Source organism: Neofelis nebulosa, chromosome 18 (assembly GCF_028018385.1).
Source record: "Neofelis nebulosa isolate mNeoNeb1 chromosome 18, mNeoNeb1.pri, whole genome shotgun sequence".
Classification (NCBI taxonomy): Eukaryota; Metazoa; Chordata; class Mammalia; order Carnivora; family Felidae; genus Neofelis; species Neofelis nebulosa.
Genome location: NC_080799.1, coordinates 24,673,164 through 24,696,853, shown reverse-complemented (window position 1 = coordinate 24,696,853; position 23,690 = coordinate 24,673,164). Strand labels below are relative to the sequence as shown.

At 44.8% G+C, this 23,690-nt stretch overlaps 1 long non-coding RNA gene across 5 annotated transcripts in view; it reads left to right on the top strand.

The window, feature by feature from the left end:
• Positions 1–23,690, top strand: part of LOC131501056 (uncharacterized) — a 132,130-nt gene that overhangs the window by 309 nt on the left and 108,131 nt on the right. For 2 of the 5 annotated variants that reach the window (XR_009256606.1, XR_009256607.1), the window contains exon 2: positions 6,487–7,014. The exons of 2 other annotated variants lie outside the window; for them this stretch is intronic. This is a non-coding gene — a long non-coding RNA (uncharacterized LOC131501056). The remainder of the gene's footprint in view (positions 1–6,486; positions 7,015–23,690) is intronic. One more of the 5 variants, XR_009256609.1, reaches the window with a different exon arrangement.

The window sequence follows — 23,690 nt, the reverse complement described above, 5'->3', positions numbered from 1 at the left end:
GTCCAGGCCCCCAAGTGTCGTGGGGCGCCCATTCTGTCCACCGCTGCGGGAGCACCTGGGCAGCCCCCTTCAGTCCCCCAAGCGTGTCGCGGGGGCGCCCCTTTTGACCCTCGCTACGGGAGCACCCTCTCAAGTCCCCCAAGGGTGTTGCGGGGGCGCCCCGTCTGTCCCCCGCTGCGGGACCATCTAAACAGCTCCAATCAGGGCCCCAGGGGTGGCGCGGGAACACCCTGTCGTCTGGGGGTCCTACTGTCGCACGCTCTGGGAAAATCTGGTGTGGCTGACCGTGAAGGGGGGGGAGGGGGGGCGGTCCTGGCCCAGAGTCCCCGCTCCTCCTCCCCACCCGCCACTGTGGTGCTAGAAGGAGCTGTTGACGCCTCCCAACTTCTGTGAAACTCGGAGCGTTGCCTGCCTGCCCATCCATCTGTTCCTTTATTGATGAGGTGCCGGGCAGTGTTTTAGGCACTTGGCATGCATCAGCGGGCAAAACAAAAATCCCTGTTTAGGGGTCGGTAGCCTATTAGAAAAGAAAGCTTAGTGACTTTTCTTTTTCAGCGGAAATCTAGTTAAAATTCAACCTACATATCCTAGCAGCCCAGAAGCTACGAGTAGCGTCCACGTCACAGGGAAGGTCCGAGAGAATCTGTCGGGCAACCAATGTGTGCAAAGGGGTTGTCTTTGCACAGTTTACTTTTCTTTCTTTCTTTCTTTCTCGTTAGTACTTTTTGAGCATCTATTTTGGGCCACACGTGATGACAGGTGGCGAGTGAAAACAGCCCTCGTCACTGTTGCACTTTCAGCCTGCTGGGAGGGGCAGGCGTTAATCCCGTAATCCACGAGCTAGAGTAGGATTGTGACTGCAACAGGACCAAGAAGAGGAATGTGCTGTGTAGATTAGAGGGATTTGACCTCGCTAGTCAGGCGTCTGGGAAGGTTTCTTTGAAGACGTAGTGATAAGGAGATCCAAAGACGGAGTGAGAGCTGGCAATGGCTAGTCCTCACAGCAATCCCATAAAGCAGATACCATTGCCTCCACTTGACGGTTGAGAACATTGAGATCTCCATGAGGTGATCTAACCACCCAAGGTTACTTCAGACTAGTGGCAACCCAGGATATGGATTCAGCTAAGAATAGGGTCTTTAATATGCTTGTTGGGCCATTTGGTTTCAGGAGAGACAAGCGTCACAAGCAGCCCAGGGGCATCGGAGAGCATGGGTCACAAACTCACAAGCCTGCAGAGCTCAGGCAGATGACATAAAAGAGTGAAGTCGGCAGAGTGCAAGACAATAGGGAATGGTGGGGACTGCAGCAAACTGGAAGCCACATTTTCTGCCTAAATGAAACAGCCAGTTGGAATTCACACGCCCGGCAAATACATTTATTTGTCTCCCTTACCAGAAGGTTAGCTCAGTAAAGCTGGATTTTTTTTTTCAATCATGTTGTCTGGGGACTTAGAGCAGTGCCTCACACATAGTAGGCCCTCAACGTTATCTGCCATCCGTAGTCTCTGAATGGTTCTTACCATGAGTGTGCTTACATTCATTCTCTTATTTTATCCACCAGCCTCTCTATTGGCTTCTTATTTTCTTCTGACATGGCTGCTGCATGAAAAGTCCCTAGTGCCCCCCCCCCCCAAATAGTTTAGGTGAGTCTTCCTTTTGTACCTCTCCACCCTCTTCATATTTTAGCTCCTTTCCATCCTAATGTGCTTGGCGTTATATCTCGGTTCCCTCTACTTATCTAGCCCATTTAACACTTAAACAGTGTTTTTGTTTTTGTTTTGACTTAGAACTTTAGTGTATTGACCTTGGGCCCACCCAGAACTTCAGTGTGTGGACCTTGGGCTCAATCTCACAACCACCTCCTACACTCAGCCTCATTCCCTGCAACCCTAGGCTGCGGCCCCCAGCTGCTTCTTATCAGGGACAGTGCATGAGAGGTTTCATTTCTTAGAAACTGCTCTCCTGAAACATCTTGCTCCTCAAGAAACGGATCGTCTATAGATGTCTGAACTTCCTATTCCGTCACACCGACTTCCGCAAGATGAATCTCATGTCCATGGGAAAGTTACAGCCTAGCCTTCTCAAAACTCCACTTGGAACAGAGGGTACTGGGGCTTATTGTTCATTATCTCTTACATGTAGGATCCTAAGGTCTTTAGGAGTAATTTTTTCTTTCTTTTTTTTGGTGGCCTCTCAGTAACACACGTGGATATTTTTAATGGAAATTTTCAAACATAAAAAAGTGGAATTAATTCTCATGTTCTCCCCTCCAGTTTTAACAATAAGCTGCTGTCTTTGAATGATCCCCAGAGAAACATTCACACCAGTCTTTCTGATATCACAGCTGTCCTACAAGCTGCCTTTGAGCGACCTTTCACATGCTATTCCTCTGTCCGTGGTGCTGATCCACCAGCCCTTTGGCCAGCAGCCACACTAGCTGCCATACCTTGCTTTTGGTCAATGGGATTCATGTAGTGTTACCACAAAAGTAAACATTAACTATACATGAAATAGTTCCAAGAAGTGCTATCTATGGCCTATGCTAAGTTAAAAAAAATCCAAGCTAAAGAATATCCTAATAATGCTAGTTACTTCTCATTTCTTTTATGCCCTGAAAATTTAATTCATTTCTTTAAAAATCAAAAAGTGTTCGTGAAGAGGTTGAATATGTCTATTGGTGTGCCTGTTTTGGACACGGAATTTTCAACTGTGGTTTATTAACCAAGCCATAACTAGTGGAAATAGTTTTCCTTTTTACAAATTAAAAATCACCTCTCCCACTGGTTCATTAATGATGGGCAGATAGCTGACAGAATAACAACTGTTAAAATGTTCCAGTGCCTTTCACTCCACTGAGAAATACCATAATGAAAAATTCTTAACTATATATTCATATATAGTAGTAGTCAACAATTTTTTTTTCTGTATATATCTCTGTGAGGCACCATGCTAGGCACTAGTGGGATAAGTATAAGGCATAATCCTTTTACTCAAAGTATTAAGAGTAAAATGGGGAAGATTAGTCCTAGGATTGTCACCTGTTAGAATAAATATAGTAGGGGTATGTATAAAGGCCTGTGACACTACAGGCTAATAGCCTCTCTGGCTACCAGGAAAAGCTTCATAGAGGGAATCTGGAAGGATGTTTGGCAGGAGGAGAAGGAAAGGCATTCCAAAGAGAGGTAACATAAACATGAGTGGTATTTTCATGTAATGGTATGAAGCTAAGTGTACCATGAACTTACTATAGGGGAAGGAAGTGGTGGAAGATAAAGTTGTACAGACAGGTTGGAAGGAATTTGGACTTTACGATGAAGGCAATGTAAAGTTCTTGCCCATTGTTGCAAGAAAGTGAGGGCATCTCTCTGTCTCTAGGAAAAAGAATTCTCTCTCATCTAGACTTCTGGAAATAGTGTGCTAAGAGAATACTCAGCATACAGGGATTTGAGTAAGAGGGTTTCTAAGGCCTATTTTTCTATTCATCTCCCCATCCATTAAACACATATATAGAAGTTAATTCTGTTTCAGGTAAAGTATTGAACACTGAAGACATAGTGGCGAAGGACACACTTGGTTCCTTACATTCTAGCGGAGCTTGGAGAAGGAGACAAAGAATATACAAGTACCTATATAAATAAACAGGATAATTTCCGGTTATTGTAAATACTAGAAGGACGATAAATAGGGTGATAGAACAGACAGTGACTGGGGCAAGGGTTACTTTAGAAAGTCTGATCAGGGAAAAGATCCTCTGAGGATTGATATTTGAGCTGGAGTGTCAAGGATGAGAAGGAAGCACATAGGTGCAGAATCTATGGAAGAGCTTTCCTGAAAAGGGGACTAGCAAGTGTATAGAAAGGCCCTGAGGTGAGAAATTGTGTGATGTGTTCTACAAACCAAGGAGACAGCATGTCTGATACATAAAGAGCAAGAGGAGAGATGGGTCCAGAGTAAAGATGAAGGCAGGCAGGGGCAAGACCATGTTGAAAGAGCATTGTGGGCCATAGTAAGCAGTATGTCCTTGATTCTAAAAGTTGGCATTTAAGGATTTAAAGCTACTGAGTATCGTGATCAGATGTATACTTTCTCAAAATCACACTGATGTTGAAGAGTGGACCGGAGGCAGGTAAAGTAAAGAATGGTAAGATATGGGCCTACAGATTTAGTTCTGGCAAAAGATTGGTAATGGCTTGGGCTTTGGTGTGACAATAGAGGTGGAGAGAAATGGATGTGTTCTATATATTTTGCATACAGAGCTGTTAGGACTTGTCTTGCTTGGTTGTGGAGCATAAGAGAAAGGGAGGGATCCTCAGTTTTTTATTTCAGCAACTTTGATGGTACTATAGTTTTTGACGTGGGGAGACCTCATGGACTCCAGTTTGTTGGAGTGGAGTAATGGTGAATATTATTAATACTGTTTTGGATGCCGTAATTTTGAGATCTTTATTAGATATGTAAGGTTCAAATGGACAGTGGGTATGCCTCAAGGGAGAGGTCAGAGGTGGAGATAGAAATCTGGAAGTCATCAGCATTTACTTAAAGCCGTCAGATTTGATGAAAACATATAGGGAGAGAACACAAATGTAAAGGGAAGAGAAGGAAGGTCCGTGCTCATTGTTAAGTAGATAGCAAAGGAGGGGAATTGTAAATTGAATTCTATGCCCCCCAATTCATATATTGAAATCTTAACCCTCAGTACCTCAAAATGTGACCTTATTTGGAATTATGGTCATTGCAGATAAGTTAAGATGAGGCTATGCTGGAATAGGATACCTCATTCAATATGACTGGTGTCCTTATAAAAAGAGGAAAGTCCATGTGAAGACTGTACTTCACTACCACAAGCTAAAGAATTACTGGAAGCTAGGAGAGAGCCTTCTCTAGACCCTTCAGAGGGAGCACAGCCCTGCTGGCAGCTTGATTTCAGGCTTCTGGCCTCCAGAGCTCTGAAATGAGAAGGTTCTGTTAAGCCACTCAGTTTGTGGTGTTTTGTGATGGCAGCCCTAGAAAACACATAGAAGACTAATTAAAAATGACAAGAAATAAAAGGAAGACCACCACAGTGTGGGGTCATGATGGCCAAGGAAAGCATGTGTTGCAGGAAGAAAGGAGTGGCCATTTTTATTGAGAGATGTTATTGTTTTATTGTTTTTTTTTATTGTTTTTATTGTTGAGAGATTAAATGAGAGAAGGAGAGAGAAAGGGCCATTGGATTAGATTTTGCAGTATATTTGGGGATTCTTGCTCCTCCCCTTTCTTGTGCTTGAGATATTCCATATCTATCTCTTGATGATGATTTTGGTTATATTCAGCTGCTAGAAGGCAGTGGGTATGCCACCAGAAAGAGTGAGCTGGTAGCTTTTCCTCTGGTTAGAATGTTTCCTGTCTCTCCCAGGAGTTGGAAGATGCCGTGGCAGGATCCTGTGCCTTCCTTCTTTGCGTCCATAGCCACTGCTTTATTCTGCAGAAAAAGGTGCTTGCTGCCTACTCCCGCATGGCATAAGAGTGTCAGTAGCCGAGTTGACCATCCAGTTGCTCTGAACTCAGTTCTCCATTTACTCCACCATATTCACTACCCACTGCTTGCTCTTCTGAGTTTGGACTTCCCCCAGAACCACTCCCCTTCATAGCCGATCCCCTCCTGCACGTGTAGGAGTAAGCTCTTCTCCTTCTGTTCAGAAGATCCATTGTGTACCTTTTCTTGATTTTCATCAATATTGAATATTTCTTATTTAACAACATCTTTTCTTGGGTCATTTCCAAGAATTTGGACTAGGAGCAGAAATAGGCACTGGCGTACAGTCTGACATCATGTCAGTCCTCTGATAAATTCCTTTTGTTGTGGATTAATATTGATTCCATCATCATGCCATGTTTGTGCTCATGAAGCACATACATCTTTTGGCTGCCAGGGTCTAATCAGAGCTCACTGGCAAAGCTCCTTAGACATTTCTTCTGAGCTATGCTCTTTGAATCAATACCACGAGTGGTAGTTCCCAATAAATGTAGCCTTTATTGACTTAACAAATAATTTGTTAATTATTTACTGCGCACATATCACAGTTGGTGATATAGAGAAATATAATGTGTGGTCTCCATTCTCAATGAGTGTACTTGGGAAAAAGAGGCATTCACATGAAGGATGCTAAATAACAATTCATGAATTAAGCAACATGAAGACTTCATTGACCAGGGCTAGAAATCTAGCTTACATTGTATTAAGTAAAAAAAAAAAAAAGTGTATCCCTTGTATTCTAGTGTTTAGAGCAGTGCCAGGTACATAATAGGCCTTCTGTAAATATTTGTTGAATGAATGAATGAAGGGAATTTATTGTCTCACGTAATTGAAATGTCCAGGTGATGTTGAGGTTTAGGTATAGCTGTATCCTATCGTGTCACACGATCCAGATCATGTCCTTAGGCGTCTGATTCTCTCTCTCTTTTTTTTTTTTTTGGCTCTTCTTTTTTCTGAATTGGCCTAAGTTTTAGGAAGTTTGTCTCCATCCTATGGTAGTTGCTGGCCTTTTGAAAGAGAGATTCCTCCCTCCCCCTTTCTCAGTAGTTTCAGCAAAAATCCTGGAGCTGAAACTCATAGCATTGATTTGGGTCATGTGCCCAGCCCTGAACCAATCATTGTGACCAGGGGATGGAATACTCGATGCATCAGGCCTAGTCACATGTGCACTCCCGGAGCTGAGCCTTTTGAGCCACATGGACCAAGAATTTGGAAGGGCTTTTTTTCCTCCAAAGAAAAATTGGGTAAGTGTTACTACCAGCATAAGGAATGAAGGATGCTATCCAGGCAAAACTAATGGATGTTTGTTGTTCTACAGGCCCCAGTATAAGAGATGTCATAAGGCAATAGATAATTCCACATGATTGTATCAGGAAATGAGTATCAGCTCAGAGGCTTTGGAAGGGGTCAAAGCAAACCTCAAGGAGGAGACTGAAATTCATTTATGCTTGAGAAGTGAGCAGGAATTGACTTGATAAGGAAAAGGAATTCTAGAGGTGAGTGGGAATAGAGTGTACATAGTGGCCCAGAGTGACTTGAGTGGGTAACTGGTGAAAGAGAGGGAGGTTGGGAATGCCAGAATGTGAGGGTGACCTGGACAAGATGACCGTGGGCACCATAGCTGCAGCCACGCTTTAGGCAGACCATGCTTGAGCCAGCCTATAGTGCAATCTCTACCCTCATCTCTCATATCTGGGTTCTAACTTGCCTTTGCCTTTGGAGTTCTGGGAACACCTGTTATTGACCCCAGTGCCTGCTTGTGATGCTGCTTCCCAGTTGTTAGCAAAGGCTGATGTCCACTTAAGCCCTCCTGTGATCAACCCAGCTCACCCTTGTAAGTGACTGTGCCAAGTCTTTTCAGCCTAGGGCAAGAAAAGTACACTGCAGACCTTTCCTTATTTTCAGAGTAAGCCAATGCAGGCTCATTCCAACACTGCCAAACAGAAGAAAAAACCCTTTGCATCGGAATCAAGTGAACAAATCAAAGCTCCTTGGGTGCAAGCTGCACCCCTCTTGGGTACCCCCACTTTGCATCTGTGAATCTGTAGAGAGACTCAACAACGCTTGTCCTGGGGTAGTCACCCAATCAACCATGTACATGTAAACAAAGGGATTCCCTGAAGGAAGGGAGTCCAGCTTGCTGTTTGTATAAAGCCAATATATATGCAGTGTTTATTATGAGCCAGGTTCAGTTTTAAATAGTTTACGGATATTAACTAATTGCCTTCTCAGGCCAATCCTGGGAGGTAGATGCCATTATTTTATCCTTATTTACCAATAAGGAAACTGAGGCTCAGAGAAGTTAAGTAACATGCCCAAGGTGTCCTACCTGCAGAGTGTAGGATCCTAGGTTCAAATCCAGGTGATCCGAATCCAGAGTCTGTGCTCTTCACCATCACTCTGTGCTGCCTCGAACTCTGTTCCTTTAGCCCACAGGGACTGGAAAGGAAACTAAGCTCTGTTCGTTATAGAAAGGACTTTGATGCTCCTCATAGCCAGTCAGGAAGAGATTTACAGTCCAGAAGCTACTACCAACATTTCCTTTCTGTTTTATGTGTCCTTTCACGGACATCAGCAAGCCCCCTTGATCTTGATCTCCATCCCCCCATCCTTTTCCAACAAGAGCCACCAGCCTTCTTGTGCACTTGATTCTCTCATCTGTCCTGATAAGACCCATTTGTCCTGAATTCTCACATGTTTCAGAGCAAAGTACCTAAAAACATCAAACCCTTATGGCTAATATTGATCAACTCTGCTAGGGTAACGGATGCATTATCACACTAAAGGACTCTCTTCAGAGCAGGGGAGAAATTGAGGAGGAGGGCCAGTGGAAATGAAGGGGCAGAGGATCCCATCTTGCCCCAGTAGTGGATAGAGCAGGATAAAAACGCTAAGTGATTAGGTAGACTGATGGGCCCTATACTTTCAAGACCAGCAGTACTGGTGGGGATATTAAGAATTTCTGGTAGGAAATGCCGTAAGCCTGCAGAGAGGCTTGGAAACAGAAAATGGCGAATGGTTACCTTGGCCAGATGTATCTGGGTTTGGGTCTATGAACCGCCCACTTTTCCCTGTTGGCCAAGTCCTGAAATGGAGTCAACAGATGTGAGCATGTGTAGGAAGGGCTGACCAACTGCTCTGTCTGAGTTGAGCAAACTTCTCTCTCTCTCTCTCATTTCTCAGTACATCTGCTTATATGGAAGATTGAGTACCAATCCTGGAACTCTGATCCTGACATCAGAACCCCAGTGTTTCCTCTTACAAGCACTGTCAAGTGGGGCTGGCTGTCCTTCAGACTGTCTTGTTTGGGTTTTGAGATGAGATGTCCAGCTGTGTCTTCATATATGTGGCTGGTGCTGTGCATATCTTTGCAGTTTGAGCAGGGTCTATGTGAGTCCGCACTTGACCGCGCCCATACTGTGATCTGGGAATGGACTAGCGGGCCGTTTTTCAAGTCAGATGCTATCCATGCCAGTTCTCTGCAGTCGCTGGGAAGAGAAGATCTGTGTGTGGAGCTCTTGATTGGTCTACCAGCTTGCCATAAATAGAGTCTGCTCGACAAAGAGGTCTGCACAGAGGAAAGAAGAGGGGAGGGTGTCATAGAGTTCCGAAGTCATTATTTGAGCGTCCAGACCCACTAGCACCTGAATTCAGAGCCCCTAGTCTTAATTTTTTTTAGCCAATACATTTCTTGCTTTGCTTAAGCCACTTGGAATTAAATTTCTGTCGCTAACACCCCACACAATTCTGACTAGTATGCAAAATAAGTAATTTACGCGCTCTCTCGGGTGACTTAGCCATTATCGCCATTTGACAGATGAGGAAATGGCAGTTTGGAGGTTCAGGTAATTTGTACAGATCTTGTGGGTAGTCGGTGGAAGACCTAGGAACTGGTACGAGGCTGATCTTGAAACTAACTTGCGAGGATGTTCTTTACCAAAAACCTTGGAAAATGTTTTCGGTTTTGGTTTCTCCGAGGAGCACAAACACCTGTGATTCAAAGTCTCCTTTGGAGATGTCCTATTGCTGCTTGCTCCGTTCCAGAGTTGACTCAGTGAGTTGTCGGGCTGACTCGAATTGTTGTTTATACGGTCTGTGAACTTGCAGTTTATGGTATTTTGTAATTTTGTTTTCCCTGCCGTTCCGCCAATGCGGCTTTGTGAGCAAACATTGCCTGTGATTTAAATTCACCCCAGTAATGAAACGTGCGTGTGTGCACACACACACAGGCACACACGCTTCTTCAGAACAGCCCACAGCTTTCTGATTAATCACACGTGTAAAGTACAGTGTTTACAGGAAATCAGCAGGTGGCAATTAGCATCTTGGAAATTACCGGGGAAACAACTGGAGCTGCCACTTCGGGAGGGAAACATGGCGGAAATCAGCAACGTGACAAACCCCCTCGGAGCTGGGCGTGGGGGGCTGCCGTGCCCACAACAGCTGCTGGGGGCAGCCTGGTGTGGGTCACAGGCTGCTTGCCAGCCTCTTTCTTTTCCTCCCAACACCGACGAAGCAGTCTTCGGGTTGAGATAGTTGGAGTGAAGCAGTTGCCTGACAGGCAGACCGTCTTAGAACAACCTTTAGAAAACACGCAGTAACAACAACCACAACAACAAAACTACTCAGACCTCGGTCTGGCACAAGCAGACGCTGGCATTACTGGGCTGGTTGTTAAAATACGAACCGTGGGGGGTGCCTGGGTGGCTCAGTCAGTGAAGCGCCCGACCCCTGGTTTCAGCTCAGGTCATGAGGCTGAGCCCCACGTCGGGGTCCGTGCTGACCGCTCAGAGCCTGGAGCCTGGTTTGGATTCTGTGTCTCTGTCTCTGTCTGCCCCTCCTCTGGTCATGCTCTGTTTCTCTCTCTCTCTCTCTCTCTCTCCCTCTCTGTCTGTCTCTCAAAAATAAATAAACATAAAAAATATGATGTAAATAGCCATTTGCATTGTTTGGTGAGTTCCTTTTTTACTTAGAAATAGGTCTGTCTATTTGTTTTTTTTTTTGTTTTTTGTTTTTTTTCAACGTTTATTTATTTTTGGGACAGAGAGAGACAGAGCATGAACGGGGGAGGGACAGAGAGAGAGGGAGACACAGAATCGGAAACAGGCTCCAGGCTCTGAGCCATCAGCCCAGAGCCCGACGCGGGGCTCGAACTCAGGGACCGCGAGATCGTGACCTGGCTGAAGTCGGACGCTTAACCGACTGCGCCACCCAGGCGCCCCAGGTCTGTCTATTTGGACGATCTCTCCATGTCTGTAGATACAAGTCTACTTTGTTATTTTAATGATTCCATCTATCGTATGAAGAGTTGGGTGCACCATAAGTTACTTAACTGCACCCCCATACTCGTGGGCATTTTAGAGAGTTTCCACATTTTCACTCTTCCAAATAAATCTTCCGTAGACACTTTTGCACGTGCGTCTTCGTGCATGGGGGGCAGGAGGTGGGAGGGGGAGAGGTGGGGGGGTGTGGGGTGGGGGGGTAGTAAGTTTTCTTTAGGTTATACCTACAATTGAAAGCGCTCTGTCACAGGTCATTGCATGTAAAATGATGTTAAATTTTGCCTAATTGCTCTCCATAAAACTGTGCCAATTAGCATTCTTAATGATGAAGGACACCGCCTGCTTTACATCTCTTTTATTTCCCACAGATTTTTAAAGGAGGCATGTATTTTTGTTTTAGGAGCGTATGGCCCAGGGCTGGGTAACAGGACTTAAAAACAAAGAGTCTCTGTCTTTTAGATTTCCCTAATGACAGGGAGCACCTTTTCATGTGCGTATTGGCCCTTGAAGTTTCTGTTCAAGTATTTCATCCATTAAAAAAGTAGGGCTTTGTGTCTTTTGCATTTCAGTGCATGGTCCATTTCAAGCACATTTTTGTGTATGCAGTGAGGTAGAGGTGGAGGTTCTTTTGTACTTTTTTCCTATATGGATATTCAGTTCTTCCAGCATCATTTGTTTAAAAAAACTTCTGCCCTCTCTTTTGCATTGACTTGGCACCTTTGTTGAAATGAGTGGATTGAATACCTGTAAGTCTTCCCGGATTCTATTGGACTCTATTCTGTTCCATTGATTAGCCTATCCCTACTTTGAGTCTTTGTCTTTTAATTGGAGATTACTGATGTAGTTTGTTGACTCCCTTCTATTGTCCTAATTTTTAAGTCAGGCCCAGATTTTCTCGGTAAAAGCGAGGGATAAGAAAAGCAAACAAGAGAACTGTCAGAGTGCTAGGAAGCCAATTCACAAACCCATCAGGAGACGGAGCCCTGAGTTTTACTTGTGCTCGTGTCGCCTGCCACTGATCAGTGGCTTTCAGGTGGCAGAATTAGGCAACCTGGCTTTCCCAACATTCTCTGCCTAAGTCATGCCCATGTCAGTGTAGGTAAATAGGGCTGCGGCGGTCAAGAATTTCCCGAGCGTCCAGTCCCTTAAATGTACACCCCGAGTCCATTTGCCACTCCTATCCTTTGCTAACGGCCGAAAAACCTTCCAAACTATGCCCCAGACCTCCTGCCAAAGTGGAACCTGCTAGACCCGTGTGCAATTCTGCCTACAACCCCTGTTTATTCTGTCCACTTCATGTGCATGTGACGTCTCTAATTGTACTATCATTATCAAGAAGAGGAGACCCTCTGTGCCAGTTTGCTCAGGCTGTCCTAACAAACTACCATAGGTTGGGGGGCTTAAACCACAGAAACTTCAAGGTGCTGGCAGAGTTGGTTTCTTCTGGGGCCCGTCTCCTTGTCTTGTGGAGGGCCATCTTCTCCCTGTGTCTTCACACGGTCTGTCTTCCCTTTTCTTAGAAGGACACACCAGTCAGCATTGGGTTAATGACCTCATTTTAACTTCTTCACCCCTTTAAAGACTCCATCTCCAAATACGGCCACATTCTGAGGTCCTAGGGGTTAGAACTTGAACATTTGGTTTGGGAGGACACACTATTCAGCCCGCGACACTCTCTCTCGGAATGGTCAGATGTGGGCTGGCCCATTCAGTCACTGCTCGACTCAGCTATGATTTTGGCTCACCTCACTCCTGTAGCCCCAAGAATATACAACCTTCTGTTCCCTCTTTTCCCGAGGGCCTTCCTGAATTCCCAACTCAATTTGATTACTATTAACATGACATACATAATATATCCCAACCCTTTGTAAATGTATTTCTTACATTAATATATTTCTCTTCTTTAACGCAGTCGATTTTAGCCTTTGATCAATTTGCCTTTTTAAGAGTTTTGCTTCCTTTTCCTCCCATGATATTTTATATTTTCTGTTTATTGCAATTCCTTGTTCTTTGCCCCCCACCCCTGATCCCCATTCTCCTGCATAGTGTTGCATTGATTGAGTTTCTTTGACTCATTTTTTCCATATTGGGTTTTGGAAATTATAGATCTTATTCTATTTTTCAGTGGTTGCTCTAATATTTTAACACATTAAAAATCATTACAAAATTAGAGCACAAATACGAAAAAAGAAAAAGAAAAAAGCAAAAAGCAGAGCTATGTGGAAAGGCATACCATGAAAAACGGAAGTCTTTCAATTCCAATCTTCGGCCTCTCATGCTACTCCCCGCAAATAATCTATTTTTTAACCACTTCCCTTTTTAAGTATTCTGGTTGTTGCTTCCTTAACTTAAATAATATTTTTATACTTTTACTTTTTTAATTTATCTTACATAGGCAGTATTTACTGGTGCTCAACTTTGAAAGGTAAGAAGTGATCTTTTTTAAAATCCCACCACCAGATTTAGCTAGCTGTCTTTTTTATTTGTAGTTCTTCTAGCGATCATTCCTATAAAGTCAATATGATCTTTAAAATTTAATTTCTTGTTCTGTTATCTTTAGACAGTATCTCTTGGTACTATCAAAACTGTGGATATTAGTATTCTTACAATTTTTTACTTCCATCTGCCCCCCCAACCTTCTGTACGTCGCAAGGTTGATAACATTTACATTTTGCTAATAGGTTTAGCACAGAAATTGAAAATGAATAAACACCACTTAACAGTGTTATGATGATACAAATGTTTTTCATTGCAGAGCCAAGTGATATGATAGGACTTGTAGAAAAGTCTGTTCTTAGAATCCATGAATCAATTGTGCAGAATCACTTCCTGTTGTAGTTGGCTTCATATTTGATCCTAACTTTCTTATATGGCTTTTTTTTTTTTTTGGTCCTAGAATTTCTAATTTCCTCCCCCAGCACCCCTCTGCCCCCCAAACCAAGAAGCACGTCCTTGTGATTTCCCTAAGATTGCCAGTATTTCTTTCTTTTAACTTTTAAAATTTATTTTAATTTTTAATTGTTTTTAGAGACAGAGAGTATGAATGGGGGAGGAACAGAGGGAGAGAGAAAGAGAGAATTCCAAGCAGGCTCCACACTCAGTGCGGAGCCCAAAGTGGGGCTCGATTCCACAACCCTGGGATCTTGACCTGAGCTGAAATTGAGAGTCGGATGCTCAACCGACTGACCCACCCCGGCGACCCTGATCATATTTCTAACGGAGATTTCTAACTCCACCTTCTCTCTGTTTAAAGACATCTACCCTCGGACCCCCAGCTCAGATATAAACGATGTGCTACCCAAGTGGCCGGTGGAGGGGGGGGGTGTCTCCCGTTCTTGTACTCTTAGGTTAGTTCCATTCTATCTTGGAGCCTGTTTTTGTTTTTTAGGAATGAAGACTTGAGAGGTCAATTTTCTGAATTCTTAAATGTCTGGAAAGATAACTTTATTACATTTTATGCATAGTTCGGCTGTTCATAGATGTATATTTTTTCACCTGGGGGAACATTTGCTCACATTATCTCTTTTCTTATTTTACCCCCTCTGTTCTCTATGTTCCTTTCTTCTTGAGCTACTGATAAACCAGTGGTGGAAGGTCTGTATTTATTCTCTATGGCTCTGAACTGTGTTTACCTCAGACCCTTTTGTGATCCATTCCGGAAGTCTCTCAGCTCGATCTCTGAGATCATAAATTCAGTCTTCACCCCATGATGCTATGCTGTCCTGATGCTGAATGTCTTAAACAATAGCAAATATGGTTTTTAAAATTTCTTTGTTTTTTAAGAAAAGATTATTTATTTACTTATTTTTAAGTAATGCCTACACCCAACGTGGGGCTCAAACTCACAACCCTGGGATCGAGAGTTGCATGCTCTTCTGATTGAGATAGCCAGGTGCCCCAGTTTTTAAAATTTCTAAGTCATTAAATTACTTATTTTTTATTAACATGATTTATTTATTTATTTAAAAAAATTTTCTTTTTTTTTTTTAACGTTTATTTATTTTTGAGACAGAGAGAGACAGAGCATGAACAGGGGAGGAGCAGAGAGAGAGGGAGACACAGAATCTGAAACAGGCTCCAGGCTCTGAGCTGTCAGCACAGAGCCTGACTCAGGGCTCGAACTCACGGACCGTGAGATCATGACCTGAGCCAAAGTCGGACGCTTAACCAACGAGCCACCCAGGCGCCCCTAACATGATTTTTTTAATGGATGTGCTTTCTTACTGAATATTTCTGAAATTATCAAGTATATAATTTTGACTTTTGCTTCTTCAACTAATTTTTTTTTAGGGTTTTCCCCCTCTTACATGAAGATTGTGCTTTTCTTTCATGGCACTGGTTTTCTTCAGAGGTTAGACTAGAGCTTGAAGTCTAGATTCCACATAATTTTCCCTCATAACTTCATGGACATTTCTTTTCCACCTTCTGATATTCAGTGCTTAACAAGTCTGATGTTGTAATTATTTTTTCCCTCTGTGGGAACTGGTTTTACGTTTTTTTATTTCTCAGAATTTCTTAGTGCTTCTAAGTTATTCTTTTTTGTCAACTGAAAGATAAGCACACCTTCAGGAATCACCAGCTATTTGGGAAATAACATTACTAAAAGGTTGATAACGATTTGAGTGAACTGAAAAACCAGCACACAAGGAAATGGGAAAATAAGAAATATGGAAAAGAAAGCCTTTAAATAAGCAAAGCTCATGTTTTAATAGTCGTTAGACAAATCACATTCAGAAAATGTTTTGCAGGGGCACCTGAGTGGCTCAGTCGGTTGAGCGTCTGACTTCGGCTCAGGTCGGGATCTCACGGTTTGTGGGTTTGAGCCCCCCCCACCCCACCCAGTAGGGCTCTGTGCTGACAGCTCAGAGCCTGGAGCCTGCCTCAGATTCTGTCTCCCTCTTTCTCTGCCCTTCCCCCGTTCACACTCTGTCTCTATCTCTCAAATGTAAATAAACATTAAAAAATTAGGGGCCCCTGGGTGGCTCAGTCGGTTGAGCGTCCAACTTCGGCTCAGGTCATGATCTCGCAGTTTGTGAGTTCGAGCCCCACGTCAGGCTCTGTGTTGACAGCTCAGAGCTTGGAGCCTGCTTCGGATTCTGTGTCTCCCTCTCTCTCTACCCGTTCCCCGCTCATGTTATGTCTCTCTCTGTCTCTCAAAAATGAATAAATGTTAAAAATTTAAAAAAAAATTTTTTTAAAAATCTTAAAAAGAGCACACTGCTATAAAAAATTCAAGATGCATTAAGTCATTGAAAAGACACCATTGCAAATATAATCTGTGATGGTTTGTCCCAGCATGCAGCATAAAAAGACAACAAAAAGGAAAGAAAAGAAATTGAGAGAAAAGTTAGGAAGTAAGAAGGATAAATCCAGAACTCCCTGGAAGACAATACAATCAGCACTTTCAAATTTGTGAGGCAAAATGATTTTGAACTGAGAATTTTATGTTCCCCTAAACCAGCATTCAAATGTCAAGTTCTCTTCCTGCTTGAACAAGAATGAGAGTTCTCTTCTGTGAACTTGGGGTTTCTTGCCAGTTTGCTGGAAAGATCTGTTTTTATGCCTGTGGGACCCTTCTTCAGGCTCTCGTTTTCTCTCCTTTTTTTCCTCTCTTTCTTAAATCAAAAAGACCAATCCATAGTCTTTTTATGTCTCAGAAACAGAACTCCTCAAAATGTCTGGTTTTTAAAAGATGAACAATTCTGAAACTATTTTATGTGTATCTTACTAAAGAAATGTGTTGTGGATAATGAGAGAGAAATTTCTCACTGCTAGAAAAGGGGAGAATGTGGAAAAAGGAAAGGCTAGAATAAACCTGGTGGTGTTGAATCGGAACTGGATCCAGCAGTGTGAATTCATGGTTTTAACTATTGGTAGATAAATTCCAGAAATAGACATATTGTGTATCTGTCCACCTGTCTCTCTGTCTCTCGATGTATCTCTGAGGTGGGCTGGAAGCAATGACACCCCAGTCACTAACAATGAACGTGCCTAGTACCCATGTCGTGGCGTGTAAATACCATTCTCCAATGAAAGGAGTCAAAGTGGCTGAGGGAAATGGCTGATTCCAGGGCAAGGGCAAGGGCAAGGGCAAGGGCAAGGAAAGTACAATACTTTTTTTTTTTTTTTTTAAGTTTGTTTATTTTGAGAGAGAGAGAGAGACAGCACAAGTGGGGGGTGGGGAGATAGAAAGAGAGAGGGAGAGAGAATTCCAGGCAGGCTCCTCACTGCCAGTGCACAGCCTGATGTGGGGCTCGAACTCACAAAGCCGTGAGATCATGACCTGAGCTGAAACCAAGAGTCAGACGCTTGACGGACTGAGCCACCCACGCACCCCTGAAAGTACAAGGAAGTAACTCAAATGATGGGGACATGTCAAAAAGACTCAGGAGCCCGTGTTAAGGGGCCCCCAGTGGCCAAACCTGGGATAGTTTGAACGCCAAAGTGAATAATAAATAAATAGTGATGGATGATGATCAATAGAATTACATAAGAATCTATGTGTCCATATAGATTTAAGTACATACATGGATGAGTAAATAAGTGGAGAGGCGGGAAACCTTTTGCTCACGGTTGAATTCCAAGTAGTAAGTGTAGAAACACTGAGAGAATTTAAGTAATCGCCATTTGGTAATCGCGACAGTCCTGTTTCTGGCAGAAATCAGCAGTGGATGCTAAAACTAGGAAGCAAATGTATGATGAGAAACTGAACACTTCACATCATCTCAGAGTACCTCCCCAAAAGAAATGTATTATTTACAAAAGGAAAAGTAGTAACTTTAGAGTGGAGAAACCCAGCAGAGTCACCTTAACTCAATGATCGTATCTTTCTGCACTGACTGTAAATCTCCAAGCATGGGGATTTATTTCCGTTGTATTAACTCTTATGCCTGAGCCCCCAGAACAACGTTGGGCACATAGTAGGTGTTCAGTAAACAGCTTTTGACTGAATATCCATATTCATGTTTATGCCTATATTTATAAGCTCAAATTCATTGGCTACATTTTTTGTGAACTCTGTATCCTTACTTATATTTTATCTGCTTGATCTGTCATGGGCCAAGAAAATGGGATGAATGCTTATTGCCTTTGCATTTTTGTCTAATTCTCCTTATGAGTTCTGCTGTTCCTGTTGTAAGCATCTGAGGGCATGTTATTTGGTATGTAAACATTTATGATGGTTCGATCTGCATGTGGGTTGTACCTTTGTCATCATCAACATTGACTTCTTTGTTTAGTTTAATACTTTCTTCTTGTTAATCCAATCTCACAGTTATGATGCGACTCATGATTTCATTTTTTCTCTGCATTTTCTTTTTTAGTGCTCTAATTTATTGCCTGTTCATTCATTTCAGCCAATACATTTTCCTAAGATTCTGCCCTCTTTTCCTGTGTTATCCCCAGCAGTCTAGAGAGACATGACTATTTTGAGGCAGATTCTATTAGCTCTAGCAGAACGATTTCCTCTTTACATCTCCGTCTGTCCGACTGTCGTTTTACCTTGCGAAATGTGCCTCAATGTCTCAGGTAGAGCCAGTTACTTGCGCCAATGTGTGATATAATGCTCTGTGTAGAATGGCCTTTAGCATATTTATTGGATTAAATTTTAATGATTTTTGCAATAAAGACGTTCCATTCTCTGTAGTTTTGAATGTCCTCAGGCCAAGGATGCCCCCATAGTCTGTATACTGGCTTCTCCTCATGGATCACTGCAGTTTTCACCTTGTGATACAGTTAAAGCAGGACTTGGTGTTTCTTTACATCCCCTGAGAAAGAAATCACACTTCCCTAAGCATTAGTAAGCCGTGCAGATCTCACTGAAGATCTCATAGGGAAGCAACAGAGAGTTTTCAACGGCACTTCCTACGGCACACAGCTTCAAAAAATGCCTTCCGTGGGGCGCCTACGTGGCTCAGTCGGTTAAGCGTCTGGTCTCTTGGTTTCAGCTCAGGTCATGATCTTGCAGCTCTGTGGATTCGAGCCCCGAATCAGGGATCTGCACTGGCAGTGCGGAACCTGCTTGGGATCCTTTGTCTCTCCTCTTTCTCTGCCTCTCCCCCACTCATGCTGTCTCTGTCTCTAAATAAATAAATAAATGAACTCAAAATAAAATGCTTTCCTCAAGGTGTCTCCTAGCCTGTTTCTCTTGGGCTGAAGCTTCCAGAGCATCAGGCTCCAGCCACCCTTCCCCCCCTTCTTTCACCTTCCTTGAGAATTGTCTTTCCCTATCTCAGTCAGATAAGTTAGATCCCTCCTAGCTTTTGTGCCCAAAGTTGCAAACCATTGCCATTTATCAGTACTGCCTTCCCCTTTGCCAGAGACCGGTATAGAACGATGAGAATAGTTGGCTATTAGCAAACAAAAAAGTTCTTTGGTTAACACCTACTTTAGAGTGGGGTCATATGATTATTTTTTAAGTTTATTTCTTTTTGAGAGAGAGACAGCATGAGTAGGAGAGAGACAGACAGAGAGAGAGAGAATCCCAAGCAGGTTCCACACTGCCAGCTGCACAGCTGGATGTGGGGCTCGAACCCATGAACCATGAGATCGTGACCTGAGCTGAAACCAAGAGTCCGCCGCTTAACTGACTGAGCCACCCAGGCACCCCGATCGTTTTTTGAGAGGGGTCGCACTTGTCCCTCTGGTGGCTGGCCGAAGTGGACAGTGTTTCCAAGCAGGGTCACATTCCCTGCTTCATGGGTCCTCAGCTGAACCCCTTGAGGTATCGTGAATGTCAAAGAAGCCAAAACCACAAGGTTGAGGGATTTGTCTCAAACCACTTCCATGTGTGTGTGTGTGTGTGGGGGGGGGGTGTGGGCAGGACTAGAAGGCAGGTCTTTTGAGCTGAACTTCAGCACTGTTTCTCTTCTTTTTAGCGGGTACACTTTTCTCGGGCTGCAACCCTCCAGTGTGCAAACACGTCACCTCCTTTGATCTTTATACCCCAGCTTGGTTTCTATTCTGAGTCCCGCTGTGCGCAAGCTGGGAATGTAATCTTAGTCAGTTTAAACTAAGTTCTTTTAATTCCAGCTTTTCTCAGTCCGTTCCCATCACTCTCAGTCAATTCTCTCATGTTCTCTCTCCCCCTTGTGTCGGTGTCCCGGGAGGGGTGCTCACGAGGTTCCTTGGCATTGGTGACCCCACCCACCCACTCTCGTCTGTCCCCTCTGGCATCCAGTAATATGGCTCATGTTCATCTGTCCCCAGGTTGCCTCTGTGTCATCCTCTGCCAAACTGCAAGGGCTCCTTGGGGGCCCGCCATCCATCCCTCAGCTATCCATGGATCCTTCCTGAGCGGAGGTAGAGGCAGGGAAAGAATCAGACGGGGACTCAGAGCAGGGGCAGGAGGGGAGTTCTGGTTGGGGTGGTGACGACTCACAGCTGTTTATCCTGGATTTGCTGCTTCATATTTGTGACTTTGAGCAAAAGGCACCTACCCTTTTGTTGGGCTTCAGTAGGTCTGGAGCAGCTGGGAGGCCCGGACTTTTGTCCTGATTTAACCATGCACTGGCTAGTGAGATGGAGTGCACGGTTCACAGCCTCCCAGCATCCATTCTCTTACCTGCAGAATGGGCCAACAGTGTCCACACGGTTTGTGAGCGCGTGGGTAAATTCTGAGTCCTTTAAGAAGTGGCATATATGGGCAGACGATGAATGGGTGAAGATGGGGAGGGGTCTCCTCTCCCCTCTGTTAAGGGCTTCCTTACATAGTCGGGCTTACTGGCAAGGAAAACGGGGCTTCTGTCAACTGGTTATCTTTTTCCTCACTGGGGCAGCGACCTTGCTCCTTCAGGCGACGCTTGTGAAGGTGCCAATCCAGAAGCCGACAGCAGAGGGCAGCCTGCGCCCAAAAATGACGGTACTCTCCTGCAGGCTCCCTGGAGTTCTGAGCCTGCATGGCCACGGATTACAATAATGCGTGTAGAGTCCAGTAATACTGGAATCTGGGAGCTATTTGGTTTTGCTCTCTATACTTCTTTAAAATTACTGTTTGAGGGACGCCTGGGTAGCTTAGTCGGTTAAGTGTCCGACTCTTGATCTCAGCTCAGGTCATGATCCCACCCTCAAAGTTTGAGCCCGGCATGGGGCTCTGTGCTGACAGGGCGGAGAAGCCTGCTTGGGATTCTCTGTCTCCCTCTCTCTCTGCCCCTCCCCTGCTCTTGCTCTCTGTCTCTCAAAATAAATTAGTAAATAAATATATAAAAAAATATTGTTTGAAAGGAACACACACACTTGGTTAAAAAAATTAGACGTGTACGGGAGTTTACAGCAGACTCCTGATAAGACCCGCAGGGCCTACACAGCATCCTACCCCACCTCATTTCACATTTCTGACCTCGAATCCTGCCCTCTCCTCTGGCTCCAGACTGCTTGTTGTTCCCTCTCCCTGGAAGATTCTTCCTGTAGATATCCGTGAGACTCATTCCTCACCTCCTTCAAATCTTTGTTCAAATGTCACCTTCTCACAGAGGTCTGGTCTGGTGGCTTTCTCATGTAATGCACGCCGTTCCCCCCCCCCCCCCCCCCACCCCGGACCCTTCCCCATCCTTATTTATTTATTTATTTATTTATTTATTAAAAAAAAAATTTTTTTTTTCAGTGTTTATTTCTGAGAGAGAGAGAGAGAGGGAGATAATCCGAAGCAGGCTCCAGGCTCCGAGCTGTCAGCACAGAGCCCGACGCGGGGCTCGAACCCACAAAGCGTGCGATCACGAACTGAGCCCAAGCCCGACGTCTAACGGCCTGCGCCACCCAGGCGCCCCGCCCCGTCCTCATTTAAATGGTGCCCGGAACATGATGTCATACGTTATTATTTTCGGTCTCCAGAGTGCTTGTTACTCTTGGTCAAACAACATATTGTACTTGGTCATTATTAAAATTTGGCTTACTCCTAGAATACGCGCTTCATGAGGACAGGAACACATTTCATCTTTTTCCTTTTCTTTTTTTTTCTTTTTTATTTTTATTTAAAAAAATTTTTTTTAACGTTTATTTATTTTTGAGACCGAGAGAGACAGAGCATGAACGGGGGAGGGGCAGAGAGAGAGGGAGACACAGAATCGGAAGCAGGCTCCCGGCTCTGAGCCATCAGCCCAGAGCCCGACGCGGGGCTCGAACTCACGGACCGCGAGATCGTGACCTGAGCCGAAGTCGGACGCTCAACTGACTGAGCCACCCAGGTGCCCTCATCTTTTTCCTTTTCATGGGTATGTTGTCAGTGCTTAGAACAACCCTGGCAGGTCATAGTAGGGGTATAGGAGATATTTGTGGAGTGAAACTCCATGGTAGCTTTACTTCTGAAAGACACCCTTAGGAGAATATGATAAAATGAATTGGCATCTTTTAGCCGCTCGTTCTGGAATTCTGGGATTTGGCAATGTGGGCCGGGCTCTGCTGGGTGGCTTTTCTGTTGTAGGCCAGGCGTGGCTGATCGCAGCCGGCCTCGCGTCTGTCTACACAGGGCCACTGACGCACCTTGACTTCTTCCACCTCGACTTTCCTCTCATCCGATAGCAAGCTGGCTGGCTCGGGCTCATCCGTAGTGGCTTCCAAGCATGTTGGCAGAGGCAATTCCCAAGCGTACAAGTGCTGTTAAACCTGCCATGTGTCACATTCACTGTGGCCTAAGCAGGTCGCGTGACCAACCCACACTCATGGCGGGAGGAGTTGCGAAGTCACATTGAAACGGGGAGGAGAAAGGGCGCCCGGGTGGCTCAGTCGGTTCAGCGTCCGACTCTTGGTTTCAGCCCAGGTCATGACCTCAGGGTCCTTGGGATCGAGCCCCGTGTTGGGCTCTGCGCTGCTTGTGCAGAACCTGCTCGGGATTCTCTGTCTCTCTTTCTCTCTGCTCCTCCCCAGTTCGTACGCACGCTCTCTCTCTAAATAAATACACATTAAAAAAAGGGGAAAGAGAAGAATTTGGGGCCATTTTGGCCATCTTCCATAGTAAACGTGATTCAGTTATCCTCTAAAAAGATAATATTCCATCAGCAGTGTGTTAAGTTACCTGTTTCTCCAACCCATTACGGGACTGTATTACCACAGGAAAATTAAAAGAATTCACTAACCAGATAGGTGAGAAGTAATGTGTTATTTGCTCAGAGACTTTAAGAGACACCCCTGGTAGGAGGCAGAGCCTGACCTCTAAATACAGGCTCTCACCTGGCTTGTGGTACCTGCCCACTGTGGGGAGGGGCACCAGGGCTGCCCTTGACTCTGGGCTCAGCCCCAAGTCCTCTGGACTTGCTTTGGCCAGAGGAGTATTTGCAGATGTGACGTGAGCAGAGGCTGCAAACCGGCTTAGTGCTCGCTGTCCCTTGTAGCTTTCTCATTGCCACAAGAGCACGCTCAGGGTAGCACAGCTGGAGAGTGAGAGACACTTGGCACAGAGCTGACTTAGCCCAGTCACCCGGCAGAGGCCGTCCTGGTCAGCTGACGGCCGGCCGACACACCAACACGCGGGCAGGCCCAGCCAAGATCAGCAGAGCTGCCCGGCTGCTCCTCTGCCGACTCTCCCTCCAGGTGTGTGTGTGTTCGTCGTTCCCATCTCCCTGGTTTTCCCTGGCGATCGACGAGTTTAACGCATAGAGCCATGGGACTCCACAGTGCCGGGTGACAGAGGAGCCCGCTTAGACCCCAGGGTCTTCAGGTCTCGGGGAGCCCCTGTAGCTACGGCTGGACCTATGGGCTCAGGCATTCCGTGGGAGCGTCCTCTACAACCCTGGTCGTCCCTCCCTGGGCTCCGGTAGTTTCTCCAGCTCTGGGGAGCTCTGATGGTGAGGAGGCTGTTTGGCTGGCCTAGGAAAATCTCCAGTCGTCAACAAGCTGGCCAGAGCCAGACCCGACATCTGATGGAGAGGGTCATGAATGGCGGGAAAGGAGGCCGGCCG